General features: G+C 34.0%; 1 protein-coding gene across 1 annotated transcript in view; it reads left to right on the top strand.

Moving 5' to 3' along the window:
* Nucleotides 1-11692: 11692 nt before the first annotated feature.
* LOC134854593 (prominin-1-A-like) overlaps nt 11693-12044 on the top strand; it is a 94896-nt gene continuing 94544 nt past the window's right edge. The window contains exon 1 of the mRNA XM_063870916.1: nt 11693-11837. The gene's annotated coding sequence lies outside the window, so the exon portion shown is untranslated. The remainder of the gene's footprint in view (nt 11838-12044) is intronic.

Consider the following 12044-nt stretch of genomic DNA (forward strand, 5'->3'; position numbering starts at 1 on the left):
GAGAATAGTTTCTGATTGAGCAAACGTTCAGTTAGTTCCGCCATCGTTTTTTGCCACCATTGATTTGCGCAACATTTCAGTCGAACACTCTATCTTATTCTTATTTCCTGGTATCATAGATCTGTACGAACTAAAAATGCTTCGACGAACAATGCAAAAATTACGAACTTAGCAATATGAATAGCAAGTTAAACTTGCTATTTATCATGTTAAGTTTGCAATTTTGCATTGTTGACTAAAGCAGTTTTAGTTTTCCTACAGGTCTAATGAGACCGGGAAATAAAAAACATTCACCGACGAAAGTGGAATTCGATCATTGTGAGAAATAACAATATTTTAAAAAAAAATTTATCTCATGAAGCTATTATCTGCAACAAAAAATGCGAAGCACCAAAATCACGCATTTTCAATATTCTTACAGATAGATCAACTTTTTATAACAGTAAAGTTCAAATTTTTTCAGTGTAGTAAGAAATCGACTTTCTGCTCTAAACAGAATCAATCATCTTTTCAGAATTATGCTACAGGCAATTTTTTTCATTGCAAGACTTTTGCTGCTTGAGATTACAAAAATTGACTGTAGCACAATTCTGAAGTGAAGGTTGATTCATTTTAGAGCCAAAAATTGATTTTTTATCAATAAAAAAAATTACAGAATACAATTATATACAAAATTGCTCATATCAGGGCGAAGCCCTGAATGTTCCGACTGCCTTTTAAGGTTTATGGAGCAGTAATAACTTTGAAAAGTTCAACGAAATAAAACAAAATGAAATTTTTTTTAAATTGAAATTTTTGATGAACATCATCCCCCACACGCCATATAAAATACAAAAATATAGATTTCGCTCCTTGTAACAAATCAATTATGGCAAATAAGCTTCTTTCAACCAATTTGGAAGGATTTTTAGGACGACATAAATCTCCGCTTACGCGTTAATAGAGCAAAATGGCAATCTTTAAACCCCCATAACTTTACAAAAAATGATCACAGGTAAAATATCTTTTCAAATTTGAGCTCATGACAGCAATACTTTTCGAATGATATAAAAAAATTCCGTCAAAAATGGCTAGTTTGAAGGTTGAAATTTGTCTGAAGAAAAAAAAACCCACCCCGAACACAAATATTCCGTTACTTTCCTATCGAAAGTCGGAACAAAAAATTTATTTTATAAAAAAATATAGTAATAGAAAAAACATCACACAAAACGTTATACAGCATGTGAAAAAATAAGCGTGCGAAAAAATTAGAATTGAAAAATATTTTTATTTATGAAAAAAGTTAACTGCTATCAAATGAGCATTTGTTTCTTAATTCTATTTTATGCATGGTACGTCTAATTTTGCGCCCCAAATTAAAAAAAAACGTATCGGATCAACTCGGAAAACACAGGGAAAACTGAATTATCAGGCAGATTTTCTACTTCAAAAACATTATGTGCAGCTCAAATATGCAAAATGTGTCAATTTTGCTGAAAAACGTGTCAAGTTGAATATTTAAAATTACAAAGGAAAACTGGTATAATAATGGTAAAAAAATGTAAAAAAAATTGCGGTAACAAACTCGAAACTTTTGATTCAACACATCCAGAAAAAGAAGTAGCTGGTTTCAATCACGCCAGAATACAAACTGTTATTGTAAGCCATGCGTAGTCTAATTATAGTTTTCCCGGGCTCAGCGCAATTTGAAAAAGTACTATCAAACAATTCCATACTTGTAGTTAATGGAAAAAGCTATCATTGGCTTCTATCTTTGAAAATCGTACGAAAAGCCCATATACAAAAGTTTTTTAGAAATCAGGTCTAAGTAACATCTTGTGTAGAAAAAATCCATGTTGGAGTTGTCTATGCTAATGTCTGACTCATCATAATCGAGGAGATCTTCATCATAATGCCAGAAATTCGCAAGGTCAACTACACTCACGCATCGAACACGCCTGAATCAGTAATAATCAACCCTGATCTTTTCTGGATCAAAATTAAGCAGGTGCTTTTTGTTTCCCAAATTTGATAAGGCGCTCACTTAGTCGGTTAAGTGAAATTGAAGTTTTTAATAATTTGCTTCCTTTTGTGTACAATTTTTTTTTCTCAACTAGAAAAAACAGTGTTCAAAATTTTCCAAAACTTTTTACATTAGACCAACACAAAAATTATTTTCTTTTTTTCAATTCGAGTTTTTTTTTTGTGAAAACCATCCCCCCACATGTCATAAAAAGAACAAAGTGATAGATTTCACTCTTATTAACAAACCTTATATTGCATATAAGCATCTTTGAACAAGTTTGGAACAATTTTAAGACGAATTAAATCTCCGCTTACGCGTTAATAGCGCGAAATATACAGTGCTGATTTAAATTATCCTGACAAAACGAACAAAACTTGAACTTTCAAACGCGTTTTTCTCAAATTGGGTTAAGATTAGACAAAAAGTGAAGAGAACATAAGTTGCTTAGAATTTCATCAAAATTATTATGGTGCCATTTTTCTCCGAAATTCTCAACCAAAATTTTACCCCAAAAATGGGTCATTTTGGCTTTTTTCAATCAATCAAGAATTACACTGAAACTACTTTGTTAATTGATGAGAAAATTACACCATAGGAAGCCTCCTACATAGCCCAACAAAGTTTAAGAAGGGTTAAATCACCAAAAACCAGTATAAGAGAAAAATTTCTTACTTGATAGTCAATAAATGTGATTTTTACTATATAAAACCCAGAATCTCTGTTTAAAAACAAATTTTAAACAATTTGCGCACACTTTTGGAGATTTAACCCTTCTTAAACTTTGTTGGGCTATGTAGGAGGCTTCCTATGGTGTAATTTTCTCATCAATTAACAAAGTAGTTTCAGTGTAATTCTTGATTGATTGAAAAAAGCCAAAATGACCCATTTTTGGGGTAAAATTTTTGTTGAAAATTTCGGAGAAAAATGGCACCATATTAATTCTGGTGAAATTCTAAGCAACTTTTGTTCTCTTAACATTTTGTCTAATCTTAACCCAATTTGAGAAAAACGCGTTTAAAAATTCAAGTTTTGTTCGTTTTGTCCGGATAATTTAAATCAGCACTGTATCGCGCGTTGATTGTCCCAAATTGGCAGAAATGGCAATCTTTAAACCCCCACGACTTTACAAAAAAAATGATCACAGATAAATTATTTTTTCAAATTTAAGCTCAAGACAACAATACCTTTTAAATGATACTATAAGACTTCCGTCAAAAAGGGCTAATAAAAAGTCGAAGTTTGTCTGAAGAAAAAAATAACCCAACCCGAGCACAAATATTCCGTTACTTTCGTGACGAAAGTCGGAACAACAAGATGTTGTCTTTCATACTGATTCATTCATGTCAAATTAAGGCAAGATAGAGTGTAAGACAGTTCTGATTTTTACGTCTTTTAATGTCATCACAATCATCAACAGAGTCATTCATTTGGAAATATTTTGTGTTGTGGTCACATTGCTACGGTTAAAAATTAAGATTGAAAGTTTTTCAATAATGCTTTGCGCGTATATTTCTCTTTTATTTTCATGGTGATTTACATTAAATATTTAATGGTTAAAAGTAATGCTTTTTAATGCACAAGCACTATAGTTAAGCTCGCGTCTGAAGCAACTTTTCCTCAGAAAGCATCATATCTTATAAGATCTTATGCGAAAAGCTAACTTGAACGGAAGTTATCTTCAAAAGAAATTAGGCATCTTTTAAAGAATCTTGCAATTTTTCTGCAAGGTTTTGGAATGTAGATTCATTTAATCGACTTGGCCATATTCTTTTAATCATTTTTTTCCTACATTTTTTTTCTTATGGCCTATGGAACGGTATGGAATTGTATGACAAGCTTTTTTCCCGAAATTGAAAACCCATTGACGAGCATTTCCCTGCCTGGTCAACAAGTGTTGACATGTGTCAACACTGGTTAGGAAAACTGATAGAAAGCCATGTAAACTTCATTCAGGTACAAGGATTGTGTCAAGGAGATCTTCGAATCCGGTTCAACGCAGGGTGCCTGCCTAAAGGGGATGGGGGAGGGGGGAACCTATTCTAACATTTTTGCATATAGTACCAATCTTCTCCTGACCCCCAATCCTCCCAGTCTCAACTTTCCCCAGCACCAAACCGGAGTCCATAGCCATCAACAACCACCATGTCCACAGTTATGGTTCATTTAAAAAAAAAATTATACCTTAAAAAACAGTTTGTTCTTTTTTATTGTGATCTATGTGCATATTATTGCCCCACCCACACACAACAATGAAAAAAAAAATGAAAAAAAAACTAAGAGGATGAACTGCTTTTTCTTTATGGATTGTGAGCGGATTCTGCACCAAGCCAATTGCAAGCATAAACTGCAAACTGTATGCGCAGTCCGCAACATGTAGACAAATTCTGCGGAATCAGCTTTCATTTGCGAAATCCGCTTACAATTTGCGGAATCCGCTTCCAATTGCAATCATCCAGAAAAATTAGCAAATTTCGCCCGTTGCGGTCTGCCAAAAAAATAATGTGCCAACAATGTTTACGTTAAATATATTTCAGCGCAGATCCACAGAGATTTTCTAAGTGAAACTCATTACAATTTTCAAAAAGAGTTTTAAGATTTGTCTCTGGGTTCCAGTGATCTAAAGACACCAAATTATGTGGCTTTTTTCAGTGAACATTTTAGCTTTATAATTATGATAGTACTTTTCATAATTTTTACGTTTTTTGCAAAAATAAAGGCGACTGGAACCTGCGCCAGCCGGTATTTCTTGTTTACTAGTTTTTTGAAGCCGATAGATGAGCGAAAGAATTACAGAATTAACGGTTGACCAAATTAGAGTAGTGACTAAAACAACAAAAGTTGAAATGACTGAACTTTTTTTTAAATTCTATCAGAGTTAATAAATTTGTGGAATTTTCGTTTGCTCTACAAACCATCAAGGCTGCGAAGATTTTTGTTTTGTTTCGAAAAAAAATTATAATAAAATTTAAGTTTCTGCAAATTCAGTTTTTTGAAAATTTGCTCTATCAGTGAGGTATAGCAATTCGTCTGTCTTCAAATCATTCACATATGTGTTTAGCGGTACAACGATATTTTGAATTGACTGCAAAAAAGCGGTTGAGTATTTGTTAGTTGTAGTTATAAAACTGACACCGTCACAGCTCTCTAGGAGACCAAAAAACACACAACATTTTCGGGCAAAATTTTTATTCTTCAGAAAATTTTTTCATGGAAGAAAACAGCAATTATTCGATCAATTGAACAGCTGCAACTTCGATAATAAATTAAACGAATGAATACAAACTGAGCTACAAGATAAACTTTCGCTATACGAATTATTTCTTCGAGGCGTGCTTGAAGCGAGCATAGTTTCTTAAATCTCCTAAAAACATGAGTAAATATAAACAAGTATGTGAGGTGACAACGGTTTTGTAGCCGAAAATATCGAAGAGCATCCCGCCGACCACTGCGCCTCCGACGCCCCTTCCTCCCCAGTAGTGGACGTTGTTGTTCCACGAACTGAGTACAATTCTGTACTCTTTTTTGTTGTCATTTGGACTAACAGAAGATACAATTGATATAAAAGGACCATGCTCTTAACATACGTCATCATATTTCTTTTTGAAGTTTTTTTCAAGTGGTTTCCCGGGATTTTAAAAATTTTATCGTTTTTTTAATCATATATTTCAGTTTGCCTGACGGCTCTTTAAAGCAATTGTTTCCCGGAATTTTTCAGAGCAGACCTTTTTAGGAACATTAATTTCACGGAAAACCACTCTAATCACAACTGTACCTGAGAAAAGACATGATGTCATCAATACAATCTGAAATCCATGTCGCCGCTATACAATACGCGATAACGTCAAAATACCACAAGTAAAACTTGGTTCGTAGCTGGGCCAAAGTTACAATAAACCACTAAGCCCATTAAAGTTGAGCCAAGCATGCCAATCACAGAAATGACCATTTAAAAAAGGAAAATTAATTTTGCGCTCGAAATTATTGTTTTAGCACCAAAAAATTTAACACAAAAAGATCTTTTTGCCCAAAAAACAACTGCTTCTTTTAAAGACTCAAAAAATCTCACGCCTCGACAAACTAAAAGTCGCAGTTAAGACTGTGTTATTTTGTGTAGCTAACATTGAACTGAGGCCAATAAAAATCTCTTAAATTCCTGCAAAAGTCTTCTGTAAAACTTTTATAACACTTTTAAGAGATCTACAAAAAATTGTTCATCAGTAGGTCCAATAATGTAACCTACTTCAAACGAAATTTGACTGAATGCCGATGCAACTCCCCAATGGTCTGGATAAAGAGCCAATACAATTTTATTGATAACTCCACCCAATAAGGCACAACCCATTCTCAGTAATAATTGAGAAATAGTCGTGAAAATTACATAGAAACAAAAGGAGCTGAACCAGCTCGTCAAACCAAAAATTATATCTGAAATTGAATATAAAAAGTAAGCGAATTGAACTATTGTTGTGTAGTTAATAAAATGAGAAATGTATGGTAAGCTTAAGCCGAAGGTTACAACCGATCCGTCCCGTAAACCAAAGCTAAGTCCGGTCGCGGTTTTGATGAAACCTGTCGGTACCATCATGCAAGTTGGGTCCTTATTTTTTTTTAAAAAGAAAAAAACCGTTAAAAATATTGGATTTTTTTTCTGAAAATTGAAATTTTTGATACGTTTTCAAAAGTTTAGAACAAGAAAGCCGCGTGTTTTTAGATGTGGCGCTATACATTCTCAAAATTGGTAAAAAGGAAGCCAAATGCGCACAAAATAGGTCACAATTAGAACATTAATGATCTAGTTTAGTTAAAAAAATTACAATATCGTTGTGAAAATTGGACCAGCCTAATTGAAAGTAAACGCCTTCAACTCCGCACCCTTGCCCCATTCCTTCCCAACACGCTACCACTTTCAGAATTTTTAAGGACTCATCTATAGTTTAGGGACCCAACAGTCGCTGCGGCAACACCCACCTTTCTCCTTGGAGCGGGTTGGGAAAAATCTTCCCATTTGAGCAGCAACTATGGCAACTTCAGTTACAAACGCGAAGAGCAAGCAGAATAATTGATAATAACTTAGCGAAACCACTGCGCTTATTCTCCATATTCGGCTCAAAGTAAAAAAAGAACTAATATTTACAATCAAATCCGATCAAATCTGCTTTTTTGTTTTTCTATGAAGTTCGTAATTACTTTTGTATTTACAGCAGGGAAAGATTTCGAGGAAAGCGCGGGAGGGAGGTGGGGGTAACGTTTGTGGCATACCAATATTTACTCATTTGTAAGGGAACACACGCCGAAAAAAACGTTTTTTTTTGTTTGAAACCTTTCAAAAAGTGCGCAAAAACGGCACTTTTGACTTGTTTGTCAAAAAACGCTTGCGGCGCACAGTATTTTTGCAAAAGGATCAATGTTGTATTTTTGGAGGGCTCAGAAAATGAACTTGATCCAAGTAAAAATGGTCGACATCATTTTGAAAAAGTTTTTGAAATCATCCCCCCCCCCTCGAGAAAATCATTAATACGCCCGTGATTTACTGTTTAATGAGGTTAATGATTTTAATGATACTGGTTCAAAGTTAATGATAAGGTTCTCAATGAAGCAATTGTGATTTAGTTGGATTTGTTTTTCACATATTATTGTTAATAATTTGATTTTATATTAAAAGTTGTAGTTGGAACACAACAACATGAAAAGTTCTTTTTTTATCAGAGATACTGCAACGTTATCGTATCTAAAAAATCATAAACTGTCCACATCTATATCAAAAACGAATGCTTTCACTTTGATATAGACCTGTTTGATATAGATGTGGACAATTTATGACTCTTTAGATACGATATGAGATGAGAAGGGCCTAATATAATGTAACAATGACCCCACAAAACAATAAAGAAACCCTTTAAAGATAAAAAAAATTGCTTTCTACGCCCATATTGATTTCTTGAAACGAAGAAATCAGCCATTGGAAACTCATCTTAAGAGTTTTCTGAACATTACGAGGCCAAACTGTGCACTTGATAGGCGCACTATTTTGTGTCTGTATGTTCCTGGATTGCAGAAACTAATGCTTAAACCTCTTCCAAAATGTAAGTGGAATCAACTAACAAAATTTCTGTGGATTCCGCGTACAAATAACTGTAACGTTAGTTTTGTCGGCTTTTTTTTTGTGTCGCGGATTCCGCAACAAACGAATATAACTAGTTGTTCTGGATTCCTCAACAGTAAATGAATTCCGCAAAATGTAAGTGGAATCCGCAAATGTAAGTGGAATCTGCAAACTGTAAGTGAAATCCGAATTTATTACTGAACTTGCATATGAACAATTAAAAGCTGGAGCAGGAGTTCTTATCTTTAGCAATGAGGAATTTAAAAGCAAGGACTAAACCATTGTCAGTGGAATCCACAAATAAACCTTATAAAATTGGTTAAGTAAATCGGTTGATGTCATCTGTTGATGTCATCTTTTAGTATTTGTGATACAGATCCCAGCAAACAATTTTTAGGATCATAGTTTTGGAAACACAGCACCGAATGAATTCATTAATTGGAGTCATTGGGTTGAGAGTATTTAGAAACACAACTCGCAGCATATTGCCATTTTATGTCAGTATTTGAGACTCCATCGATCCCAATTATTGGTCAATATTTGGGATTGACAGATTCCCAAACACTGGAATATTATTGAATAAATATGGAATAATTTCATTATTGGGAGTCATTGGCTTGAGAGTGTTTAGAAACAAAAAGCAGAACATATTGCCGATTTATGTCAGTTTGTTGGATTTCATCGATCCCAAATATTAGAATAAAAATGGAACAAATTTTTTTAATTCGAAGTCATTGGGTTCAGAGTGTTTAGAAACACAATGCACAGCATATGGTCAATTTAGGTCAGTATTTGGGGTTCCATCGGTCCGAAAAACTGAAGCTGGTGTTTGACAGAAATTGAGATCGGTTATTAGGAGTTTCAACCGGCAGCTGATGAACTTAGTAATGTAGTAATTGAGATTGAATTTGCTGGTGAACATTTAATAATTAAAAGATATAAATTTAAACGCTACTACATATATACATATAAGTAAACGGAATCCGCGAAAAAATGCGGATTCCATTTACAATGCGCGGATTCCAGTTACAATTTGCGAACTCCGCCTGCAATTATGGATTTCGCAACAGCTCAATTTAACTCTACAATGTCTTTTATTTGTTTGTGGATTCCACAAAATGTTCCGGCTCCGCAATTATGATTGCCGATTCCGCAAATTCACTATTTTTGCATCAATTTTGAGCGGTAGAGTTTTTTAGTTATTAGTTTGTGGAATCCAAAACAGCAAAGAAGATCAAAGAAAAGTAGCAATATTGCGGATTTCTCAAGAAATCTGATTTTGGCCGTTGCGCAATCCGCTTGCAAGGCACAGAATGCACATTTTGGACATGTAATGTAAAATTTACCTTTGTGCTATTTTGAGATGACCATTTTGACTGGCTGACCTTAAAATTTTTTTAGTATATTTTGTAGTTCATTGTTTTTAAAATTTTTAAAATTGTAAAATTTTTTTTTATTTTATTAGAAAAATTAAAGATGGGGGAATTTTCCGACAAATCTTATAAAAATTTCTACGATGGGGGACAATTTTTAGGATGGTCAACCCAGTTAGATCAACGTTTTTGATCAACACTATTTCAGTTTATGATCAAAGATTCAAACCAAATTAAATTTTGCAGTATATCATAATAATTAGTTTTAGGGGTATTCTTGAAAAATTTTTACAAACAACACAAGAATTACATTGTCTGGTGTCAATGACTGACCAGAAAATTTTGAATATATTGCGCTGAGGATCCAAATCATGACTGCCCCCATCCATAGACTGATTTTTCAGTTGCAGATATGTTTTCTCTACAGTTTTTCCAATTTTTTGGTATGCGCGCTGGAGACCTTTTGAGGTCTGTATCGTCAAAACAGATACGACTGTCTTTTGACACCGGATCAAGTAACTCGGTAATTTCTGAGATTAAACTGCAAAAATATGAAGTGAAGAAGTTTTATACAATTGAGTCCATACTTTTGAGCTTGATACTCCAGAGACTGAAAAAGTTGTATCAAAACGAAAAATATTGCTGTTGATGGGAATCAATGCTCAAAATACGTAATGTAACTTAAATCAAGTTTCAGAAACATTCTGAAATTTTTAACTTTATGGAGCAGAATTTTATTTCTTGTAGTTTTAACAGAATAGCCGCGACATTACACCACAAAACAGTGCACCACAAATTTGCCGATTCCAAGCCAAACCAGTTTACTTTGGTCGTTGAAATCCACGAATTCCGCAAAAGGCAAATAATGACTCGGTAGAAATCTTAACATTGTTTGTAAAAGTCCACGGATTCCACAGAATTCATCGCAAAATTCATCGCAAACGGATTCCACAGAATTAACAGAATTCATCGCAGAATTCCGCGGATTCCGTGACATCTTAGCTTTAAAAAGCATGCCGCCTTTTCAGATATATAGTCACGGATTCCGCAGCAGATTTTTAGGAATCCATGTAAAAAAGCATGTTCACGGAATCCGAGTACATATAAGTACAAAAGTTTTTGCAAAAATAACAAGCCTATGGCCCTGTGATTCCTGTGGCGGTGATATTTTGACTTAGAACTTTCAGAACCAAGTAAGCTTACGGGAGAGGATGTTAAAAGAGTCCAAAATTGAATCACAATGGTAATTATGTTCGGAAATTTTCTTCACAGTTGCCGTCTGTTTTTATTATTTTCAATTGGATGAGCCTGTACGATATTTGGCCCAAATTTATTTTGAAAAGAAAACCTTGGAAATGTTCTAGGAGTTGAAAATTTCAGCCTACTGTTATTCAAAATGGCCCTTGGATAGGCTACAGCAGTCGAACCGTGACAAACTTCAAACTAGCCCTCTAGAAACACGCTTCAATTAACTCGTGAATTCTTTTTTACAGCTTCATTCATTCTTTCTGCACAACGAGCCATATCAGAAGTCTTGCCGACATAATGTGCTGAATGCCGATTTTGTTCATTTTGGAATGATCCATTTTGATTACATGCATTACATGCTTTCCTTTCGGAGGGTGAAAATCGATTTTTTCTCGTAAATTGAACTGACGTTTGAACTTTCGGTTATCATCATGCTTTCGATTAAGCTTCTGAGCTTTCATATAGAAGTTGTCTAGTAATTCTACAAGAACTCATTTCGAAACATTAATTCCGCTTTTGACGGTATGAAAAGAAAGCAGAACTGCTTTCAAATCATATTTAAGCAGGATTTGTCGAAATTAACTATCGCGATAAGACGCGACACTTGAGGCAAAATAAAACCCGACATTATTCAACCATTTAGACGAAGAAACTGAATTTGATTATCAATACACCAATATTAGCAGAACCACAAAAAGCACATATTTGTTTCCACATTGTATTAAAATCAATTCATTATTTGCCGAAAAAAAACTTGCTTTCTTAAATGTTTTATGGCAATCAAAAAGTAAAAGTGAATAGAAAAACCGAAATTTAGGTTTCTTTAAAGTTTCGTCTAATAGAACAAAGGGATAATTGCAGTTTTGCTTTTCTCAAATGATTTGATAACCAAGTTAGTTTTACAGAAGTTACGGCAGCAAGGGTTTGAGTTTTGAGTTCTTTATGAAGAGTTGATAAATTCTGAGAATTGGAATTGTAGCCTCACAACTTAATAATTCCATCTGCTCCAAAACTATTTATTGTTGTCTCCGTCGCGTCTGCTACTATTGCAAAATAATATGTTTGGTTATAGTTCTACTTACTAATGGTTCAAAAGTGAAGATTGAAGGTAACTATTTCACCGATCAATTAGGAAGCGTCCAAAAATGTTCAGAATTGCTTTTTTTTAAAAAAAGTTTTTGGTCAGATTAAGGTCAATAATATGAGGTTCCAACAGTCTTCGAAAAATACAAAAGGTTGCTCAAAAGACTGAGGGATCACGCTTTGCCCTGATAGGATTTGTCTTCTTTTTTAGTTCAGTTTTGTCTGCTATATG

The sequence above is a fragment of the Symsagittifera roscoffensis genome, chromosome 9 (genome assembly GCF_963678635.1).
Source record: "Symsagittifera roscoffensis chromosome 9, txSymRosc1.1, whole genome shotgun sequence".
Classification (NCBI taxonomy): Eukaryota; Metazoa; Xenacoelomorpha; order Acoela; family Convolutidae; genus Symsagittifera; species Symsagittifera roscoffensis.